Source organism: Eurosta solidaginis, chromosome 3, assembly GCF_040869045.1.
Source record: "Eurosta solidaginis isolate ZX-2024a chromosome 3, ASM4086904v1, whole genome shotgun sequence".
In the NCBI taxonomy this organism is placed as follows: Eukaryota; Metazoa; Arthropoda; class Insecta; order Diptera; family Tephritidae; genus Eurosta; species Eurosta solidaginis.
Genome location: NC_090321.1, coordinates 25,923,991 through 25,934,111, shown reverse-complemented (window position 1 = coordinate 25,934,111; position 10,121 = coordinate 25,923,991). Strand labels below are relative to the sequence as shown.

General features: G+C 35.5%; 1 long non-coding RNA gene across 1 annotated transcript; it reads right to left on the bottom strand.

Moving 5' to 3' along the window:
• Nucleotides 1-2,007: 2,007 nt before the first annotated feature.
• LOC137243484 (uncharacterized) lies at nucleotides 2,008-3,341 on the bottom strand. Its single transcript, XR_010950540.1, has 2 exons — nucleotides 2,415-3,341; nucleotides 2,008-2,315 (listed from the first exon to the last, which is right to left on the bottom strand). It is a non-coding gene; the product is annotated as an uncharacterized lncRNA (long non-coding RNA).
• Nucleotides 3,342-10,121: the final 6,780 nt, after the last annotated feature.

Sequence of the window (10,121 nt, the reverse complement as noted above, 5' to 3'; positions counted from 1 at the left end):
GTCCCCAGCTGTGCATATCCGATTGAGGTTATTTGCTCTTTTGAGCCATCAGAAATTTCTCCTCATCGGTTGATCCTTAAAAAAGGGCCGAGAATATCAAAAGATTTATGCTTCGTTATTTCGATTCTCTACGCTTATGTAGTGGGACAAGGCTTTTCATCACAAAACCTTTACGAACGTCATTGAAGCAATTCATTTTATCGGTAAATTTCGAAAACAAAAAAGTTTAAAACCAAGGATTCCATTGATACCGATAGATTTGTCTTTTCAATTTTAAATGCCTCAAATTTTCTATCCCTATCAATGAAGCTCAAGGACGATCATTAGCTGCGAATCAAAGGATTGATGAGCGCAATACAAACCTTTATAGCTTCAGGGCTTCTGCAACTCAATTGTCAACCTCACCTACGCGAGGGGAATCCTGTTACAAAAATGAATATATATCATTAGCTGTATCAGAAGTCAATCTTACCAACTCATGTTTTAACCATGGCCAGTTACGCGTAGCCCGCATATTTTTATAGAAACGTGGGACAAAAACCACGGGCATAAGCTAGTATATATATATATATATATATATTAGACTGGGTCGATTTATTAACCGATATCGCGCCATCAATTTCTCGATTTGGGCTCAGGAAGAAAAGTTCCACTAAAAAAATAGTTTTCGAGACTGCGAAGTTTAATTTTTTTGACTTTTTTTCGACATTGATTTTTAAGGTTTTCTTCATGACCTACTAAAAAATTGTCATATGTATACCCTGTCCGACCCAAAAATGTCCGCTAAAAACGTTGCCGATAACAGTTTTTTGAAAAAAAAAATTTTTTATTACATACATGAAAATTTTACAATCAAATGAACATTTTTTTAGTAGGACATGAAAAAAACCTTAAAAATCAAAGTCGAAAAAAAAAAAAAATAAACTTTCGTCCATACAAATCGACCCACCCTCATATATATATATATATATATACATATATATATAAACTTCGTCTGCCGGCTTGACTTTTTAAAAAAAGAATTACATTTATTTAAAAAAAGGATTTTGGTTTGTGATGCGCGAGCGCTGAACTGCCAATATACTCGATAAATTTCAGTTATATCGGGTTATTTTTGAACTTTTTCAAAACAAATTTCTATTTCGTAATCAGCAACCTAGAAAGCACTTTGTTATCAAGTTTTATACCAATATAGTAAAGTTTGGCGTGAATATTGAGTATTTTCCAGTAAAAACTTAAATACTGTACGGCATAGTTCAGGGTAAATAACATTTTACAAATATTTAAGTAACAGAAATATACTTGAAAGGTGTGCGTATATTTAACTAACATAGACCACCGGTCAGATTGAACTACAGCGGCGATTTATACTCATATCCAGCTTCGCAATCCGCTTTGCCAGATGACGCGAAAATGAATGGGATACATTTTTTGCTTTTTGTGAAATATTTTTGCTATTAACTGGTACTGCCTGGGGTCGAACATTCGACCAATCCAATTTCTAAGATAGGAGATATCAAAAATAAAGCTTTATAGTAGATTTCTATACATGGCACACACAAATACCCCTTTATTTGAGATGTGCCGTAGACGCTTTCGCTAAATTTCTATTCCTCAGTACAACACGGTGTTTATATAGATTAGCTTCCAACCAAAGTTTTCGCTAACCAGGCCGTATTAGTAGATAAGTTTAAGGGACGTGGTCTTGAATTTTAATCGTCTGTCATCTTATACATTTGTAAATTTTAATGAAAATTCAGAAAAACTGAAAACAACTAAAAATTCCAACTGACAGATAGTTATTTCCAAAAAGATCTCATCAGATGTCTTCGTATCTTTAAATTAGAAATTATATTCACCTCGAGCTTCAAACCTGATCTGTCAGTTTTCTATTCCCGCAACCCTACCATTAGGCTATATATACTTCGTATGTATGTTTGCTGGTTAATGTATTGTTTCTGTTTTTGTCTTTATTTATATAACTCATTAAAACTGACAAACGGAATATTCGTATTGTGAACTTTTGAATATCAAATTTATTTTATTTCTTGTTTACAATCTTTGCGGGAACAAAATTTTACTATAGTATATCAAATAAATTTTTTTTCTTATTCAAAATTTTGAGGTAACAAAATTCCAAATACTTTGATCTTAAAATCACAAGCACTCATAAAATTACTGACGTAACATAGCTTAACAAAATTATGACCGGGCCCACCTTCCGCCAAATTAACTTGTCCACCCCCTTCCTGGGCTCCTTCGATCACTTCTTCGATCGCTTCTACATACGTAATTTTACCAAGATCTTTTTCATCCTATTAAATAAATATGTGAAAGAAAATCAGAAATGTATATTTTAATCAACATTGTTCACAAGTCACAAGCAATTTTTACAATTTCATTAATTTACAAACCTCTTTTCCAAAACTAAATACCCCGCGTTCCCTTAAACAACTTGTCAATCCACTAGGCATGGGGTCTTGTTTTAAAAGCTGGTCGCCTTGTTCGCGTTTACCCCAATGAAATTTTTTACCCGTAGATACAAGCACAATTAACGCTAAAAATATTAACATGAAAAACGATTTCATATTTTTTTCTTTTTTTTAATTTTTTGGACGTGCTAATTTAAAGTTTATGCGCACAATTAGGTATTTTTTAACTTGCAACTGGGAAATTCAAATGCAAACTGCCTGCTTGAGATAATTTTCACTTGGCTTTATATATTTCAGATGGTTTTAAATACATATGTATTATGTGTCTTGAGTTTAAGTTGCCTTCTATTGTTGTTGTTGGATGTGAGTTTTGTGTTATATTTCGATCTATCGTATTCATTGTGTTATTATTGTTTTGGTTTCCTAAATTTGTTAAATTACGTGTACGAATGGGTGAACGAGAAATCATTCTTTAACAAAATAAAAATAAAAATTTCTCAAGAAAGGGAGTTAACAAGAAAGAAATAATAAAATTGCAGATAATATTAAATGCTTAAAATATTGTCTTTGTTTTATTTGGCTATTGATAAATGATTCAAGTTGCGATTCGAGCTCAAGGCCAGACCAATATTTTTTTTTCTTTATCTGATCAACGCCCTAGATTGATAAGGAGTGTGACGACTAGTACCTAGGACCTATCTAATTATTTTCTAGCTTTTAGTATTATTATTACTTCATGTAAGTATTGCTTTCAATAAAACCCTTAAACTAAAATTTTTTTTTTTTATTATTTTATCAGGATACAAAACACAAAATTTGCTAGTTGTTCGTACAACCAAGTCCTGTCGATGCACGTTTGTTCGTACCATAAAGTACTCAATGTAAAAATTTTGAATGTTCGTAAAATCGAAATTTCGTAGAATCGAATGTTCGTAATATTAAGATACTGCTGTATTATGTGCCTTCAGTTTAAGTTGTCTTCTATTGTTGTTGTTGGATGTGATTATTGTTATGTGTTTTTATTGTTTTGGCTTTATAAATTTGTTAAATTACGTGTACGAATGGGTGAACGAGAAATCATTCTTTAACAAAATAAAAATAAAAATTTCTCAAGAAAGGGAGTTAACAAGAAAGTAGTAATAATATTGCAGATAATATATAATATTAAATTGTTGAAAGATTATTTTTGTTTTATGGGCCTATTGATAAATGATTCAGGTTCGATTCGAGCTCAAGGCTAGAACAATATTTTTTTCTTTGTCTGATCAACGCCCTAGATTGTGTTATGGTACTGCCTGTTTTCGTGGTAAGGAACGGTGACAAGCAGGCATGCTTGTGAGCCCTGGCTAGCTCGTCGGTTGGGGTGGGGTCTTTTCCACCGCCCTCACCTACAGTACCCGTAAACAAAAATAGAGGGTTTCATGCCTGTGTATTCAAATAGAGATAGGGTGAGAAATAGACAAAGTGATAGGAAAGAGAGGGCCCGTCCAGGTGAGGTGGAGTCTGCCCTCCCTCTTGCACATATATAATGTAGCCTTGGGCTTCGCAATGCCTTAGCCTGACACCAGTGCATCTGTCAAGAGTCTAAGAAGTCCCTAGTTACCCTCACCTTTGTCCATGTCAGTCGACGTACCCACGTCCCATCTTCCGCACCTGCCCAACGCCTACACCAAACAAAAAGGAAATCCTATCTACTCATAGTGGTATTTCAACCCATTAACCCAAAAAAATACCGAAAAATAAAAATAATTCAACTCGATTTTTTTTTTTAAACGTTATAAACGTATTTCTTAATGTATATTTCCGTTAATAAACAAATCCAAAAAAAAGAATTAATGGTTCTTACGTCTATATGCCTTAACCTCTTAAAATTATACTAGTGTCGCCTGTGGTCGAAATTCGACTAACGTGTATTTTTTTCAACTCAATCTATGCATCAAGTGTTGGAAATATAGCAAACTGGTCTAACTTACTTAAACATTTCTTTAAAATTTTGAATTTGATCTCAGACTTTGTACTTTTTGATTGAATTTTCTTAAATTTTCTACAAACTTTTCACATGTAATTATAACATTTTGGTATGGAGCTCCTTAAACAAAAATATAAAAATTATGTAAAATCAAATGAAATTGACATAGAATTATGGTGAAATTACTTGAAATTGAATTAAAAAATAGGTTTTTCCACACCACCCGGAAGGTCCCCGTTAGGGCGCTACCGAAGGTAGTTTTAGTTAAAAACGAAGAAATTTGCTAAAGGAATTTAGCCTATTTCACGCCACCCGCTTAATTTTGTATAAATACATATCTAATATGTAAGTGTGACACAAAACAAAAATTTCGAGTAGAATATCTTCACAAATAATAAAATAAAAATACAAAAAAATTATGTAAAAGGAAGCAGAGTTTACTAAAAAAATGTTTAATTAAAGAAAAGAAAATTAAGTACTTAAATTGCGAAAAAATTAAGTGAAGTGAACAAACAGTTCCGTATAAAAACGCAATAAGTGCACTTAGACTTTTTTCCGGGTTTTAATGTGATCACTGTGGAAATATGAAAATTCTAATGTTCGGATATTTACTGTTAGGATTCCCATTGAGATCTATGTACGTAATTAATTTGTATTAAATTTGTAAACACTCCATTTCGTTAATATATATGACCATATCTACCATAAAATATCGTCTGTGAACAATATAATACTAAGATATAACAAAGCAGAATAAATTAGAAAGAAAAGACAAACAAACCAAAACATTGAAATTATTAACGCAAAACTATTTACTAAAATAAAATTGATTTCATAACTTTAAGCTACATAAAAAAATTAGGGTTATGGGATCTAAGCATCGGATTAATGGATATATAATCCAACAAAGTTAGCCTAATAATAAATATAGTGGGTAATATACTGCCTATGCAATACGGCCGCTATGATGCCAGCTGCCGCTTTGACCTAAAATCAAAAACGTTTTTGGGACGTTTTTTTGTTTCGTAATTAGCATAAAAGGCAATATAAACAAGTAAGGAAGGCTAAGTTCGGGTTTAACCGAACATTACATACTCAGATGAGAGCTTTGGAGACAAAAAAGGGAAAATCACCATGTAGGAAAGTGAACCTATGGTAACCCTGAATTGTGTTTGTATGACATGGGTATCAAATGAAAGGCATTAATGAGTATTTTAAAAGCGAGTGGGCTATAATTCTTTAGGTGGACGCCATTTCGGGATATCGCCACAAAGGTGGACCAGGCGTGACTCTAGAATGTGTTTATAAGATATGGGCATCAAATGAAAGGTGATAATGAGTATTTTGAAAGGGAGGGATCCTTAGTTTTATAGGTGGACGCCTTTTTTAGATATCATCATAAAGGTGGGGATGACTCTAGAATGAGTTTGTATGATATGGGTATCAAATGAAATGGGTTAATGATTATTTAAAAGGGTGTGGGCCTTAGTTTTAAAGGTGGACGCCTTTTCGAGATATTGCCATAAAGGTGGACCAGGGGTGACTCTAGAATGAGTTTGTACGATATGGGTATCAAATGAAAGGTATTAATGAGGGTTTTAAAAGGGAGTGACCCTTAAGTTTATATGTGAAGGCGTTTTCGAGATATCGACCAAAATGTGGACCAGGGTGACCCAGAACATCATATGTCGGGTACCGCTAATTTATTTATATATGTAATACCACGAACAGTATTTCTGCCAAGATTACAAGGGCTTTTGATTTCGCCCTGCAGAACTTTTTCATTTTCTTCTGCTTAATGTGGTAGGTGTCACACCCATTTTACAAAGTTTTTTCTAAAGTTATATTTTGCGTCAATAAACCAATCCCATTACCATCCCTTTTTTCATATTTGGTATAGAATTATGGAATTTTTTTATTTTCGGATTTCGGCCATTTTTTGTACCAAGATAAAGTGAGTTCAGATAAGTACGTGAACTAAGTTTACTAAAGATATATCGATTTTTGCTCCAGTTATCGTGTTAAAGGCCGAGCCGAAGGACAGGAGGTCGACTGTGTATAAAAACTGGGCGTGGCTTCAAACCGATTTCGCCAATTTTAACAGAAAACAGTTATCGTCCTAGAATTTAAGCCTCTACCAAATTTCACAAGGAGTGGTAAATTTTTGTTCGACTTATGGCATTAAAAGTATTATAGACGAATTAAATGAAAAGGGCGGAGCCACGGCCATTTTGAAAGTTTCTTTTATTTTTGTATTTTGTTGCACCATATCATTACTGGGTTGAATGTTCACATAATTTACTTATATACTGTGAAGATACTAAATTTTTTGTTAAAATTTGACTTAAAAAAAATTTTTTTTTTAAAGTGTGCGTGTACGTCATCCGATTTTGCAAATTTTTACTTAGCACACATATAGTAATAGGAGTAACGTGCGTGCCAAATTTCATGATGATATCTTCAACGACTGCCAAATTACAGCTTGCAAAACGTTTAAATTACCATATTTTAAAAGTGGGCGGTGCCACGCCCGTTGTCCAAAATTTTACTATTTTTCTATTGTGCGTCATAAGTTCAACGCACCTATCAAGTTTAATCGCTTTATCTGTCTTTGGTAATGAATTATCGCACTTTTTCGGTTATTCGAAATTTTCGATATCGAAAAAGTGGGCGTGGTTGTAGTCTGAGTTCGTTCATTTCAAAAGCGATCTGAGATGAGTGCCCAGGAACCTACATACCAAATTTCATCAAGATACCTCAAACTTTACTCAAGTTATCGTGTTTACGGACGGACGGACATGGCTAAATGAATTTCCTTTTTCGCCCAGATCATTTTGATATATAGAAGGCATTATCTATCTCGATTAGTTTATGCCGTTACGGATTACCGTTATGCGAACAAAGTTAATATACTCTGTGAGCTCTGCGCAGCTGGGTATAAAAAAATCTATCTGAAATGTTGCCTTTAATTCAAAAAAACCTGCTTCGTTAACATCAAATTTCAATATAGAAATATAACAATAACCGCAAAACAAATGTGTAAAAAGAATTATATAAAGAAATATTAATATTCGCAATTCTTATCACCCGTTCATTTACGTAGTTCTATAACCACGGCCGCTGCTGTAGTCTTCTCCCAATTCAACCTAATTCCTCTCCCTTTCCCAAGCAGTTGCAAAAAAATAGCAAACAAAAGCAAAAGAATATACATAAGCACGCATGGGCTAAAACGCCGGAACCCAATTTATACGGGGTTAAAGAAAATGGAATTATGGAATGGTGCCGGCAACAAGTAAATAAAAATGGCAAGTGATTAACTAAGTAAGCAGTAATGAAGTAGATCGTGATAAAAAATTATAAACATTTGCCCAGTGCAATGAGTCTTCTGGGTTAGACAAGTGTTTTAAAATGTGCATACATATATATATATATATTGTAACGAATTTGCTTGCAAATCCTCTTATTTGCAATCCTCTGCTAAGTTCGAATCACTAAACGATTGAATAAATAACTCCAATATTGAATATGGAAAAATTGCCTTTATTAAAGTACTTCACAATAACACTTACACTTTGCTACTCGCTGGCTTAATAACCAAACTGATTGATAACTCAAATCAAACTCTACTACCAGATCGCGTGCTTAATCAATAACTGATTGAGTGCTCAACTCAAACTGAATTACAGCGCCTCTACATCTGTCGCCTTTTATACTCTTTAGTTTCCGCGTTCGCATCTTCTAGACGCTTCCAGAATCTACTAGTCCAGTATCTCTCAAACTTCTCAGCTGTAACTACAATTGCATAATTTTATAGTTTTTCTCATTGCATACTTATAGGTGTATCTCAGATATATGCATGTATTTGTGCATTGACTCTCTGCTGCTCGTACACGTACATGGTACATATATGTAGACGCAGTTATTGTTTCGTTTATGTAGATACATGATGATTGAATTATTGATGTGCATTCACGTCACTGCACATTCACATCGGCTTAGAGCTGGCAGCACTCCTTAGTTTTGCTAATATTCGTAACACTGCCCTCCACCTAAGTCTGATCGTCCCGATCAGCCAAATCTCTCGATGTAAACGCTGCTAGCATCGCCAAATGTACCACTCTTCTACTCCGTGGTTTCTCAATGCTTTGTATGCGGTAGATGGTATCACTGATCTTCTTCACAACCTTGTACGGGCCTTCCCAACTGCACCGAAATTTGGATGGAACACCTTTCCGCCGGTGAGGGTTGTATAACAGTACCAAATCTCCCGCCAAGAAACTTTTCGAATTATTGTTCTCATGGTACCTGTGTTTCATCGTACCACTCAATACCCTGGTTCGTTCCTTCACACTCTGTTGTTTGGCCGATGAACTACTTCGTAGAGCTTGCGCTGGACGGATTTGCTTTGCATAATCAGTATCGTTCCCACGTTTCCACACAGTAGTGCGCTCTGGCTTGAAACTACCCTCGCATTTTTTCTCGGAAATTCGTTGCTTCGTTTTCCTGCGTCTTTTAGGTTTTGTCAATGCCAGTTTTTCTCTCGCAGGTACTTTTGATTTTGATTTATTTGGCCCATTCGATCTACCAACCTTTGCCTTTGACTTTCGTGGTCTTTGTCGAGTCTTTTCCACCAGTACCCGATTACTGCTGAACCCTTTTTCCAAACTAAAGTTAAGTGGTATATCCTGGTTCATATAGCGCATAATTTTTCTCCGCATATCGATCCTGATGTCATGGTCAACCAAGAAGTCTACTCCCAATATAACTTCATCAACGATCTCCGCTACAACGAATTTGTGTAGAACAATGACTTTTCCAATTAATACCTCACATACCACTTCGCCTTGGACTTGATTATACTCGCCTGTGACCGTACGCAACCTTGCTCCAGGTAATGACTTTAGTCTCCTGTAGACCAAATCAGATCGAATCAAGGAATGAGATGCCCCCGTATCTACAGTCAGTACACGTTCTTTACCATCCACATTCCCTCTGACGGTAAGACTGCTTGATTTCCTTCCAATTTGCGACACAGATATCACAGGACATTCAATAGCCGGGGCAAGTTTTCGTTCTTTACATTCGACACGCTCTTGCTCATTTTCGCCAGCTTTGCGTTTACGGCCACCCACATTGTTGGAACTATTAGGACCAAGATCGCAATGACGTGCAATGTGACCTGAGTTGCCACACTTGAAACATTTTTAACTCCGGCATTCTTCTGTTGAGATCCCTTCAGTGCTTCCAAAATTGTGTCTACTCACTCTGGCCTTTCTACTTCCACACGACGTGCTTTGAAAACTGGCTTACACAGAAGCGACGCTGTTTCCTGAATCAGAGCATACGATACCGTTTCAGCAAATGTTAGTTTTGGATTCGCATATGTAGCCCGCTTTGTTTCGGCGTCCCGTATGCCATTTATAAAACTCTGGATTTTTACCTTTTCAGTATATTCCACGGGTGCGTCGGCATTTGCCAAATGTGCAAGCCTTTCGACATCTGACGCAAACTCCTGCAAAGTCTCATTAGCTTTTTGGTAGCGGTTTTGCAACTCTATTTGGTGTATCTGCTTCCTGTGTTCGCTTCCGTATCGCCTCTCTAGAGCGCTGATCAATGTTTCGTTGTTGTTCCGCTCTCCCTCGGGAATAGTCTGTGGGATTTCAGCAGCAGATCCTTTCAATGCCACGAATAGTGCAGCAACTTTATCTTCAGCACTCCAG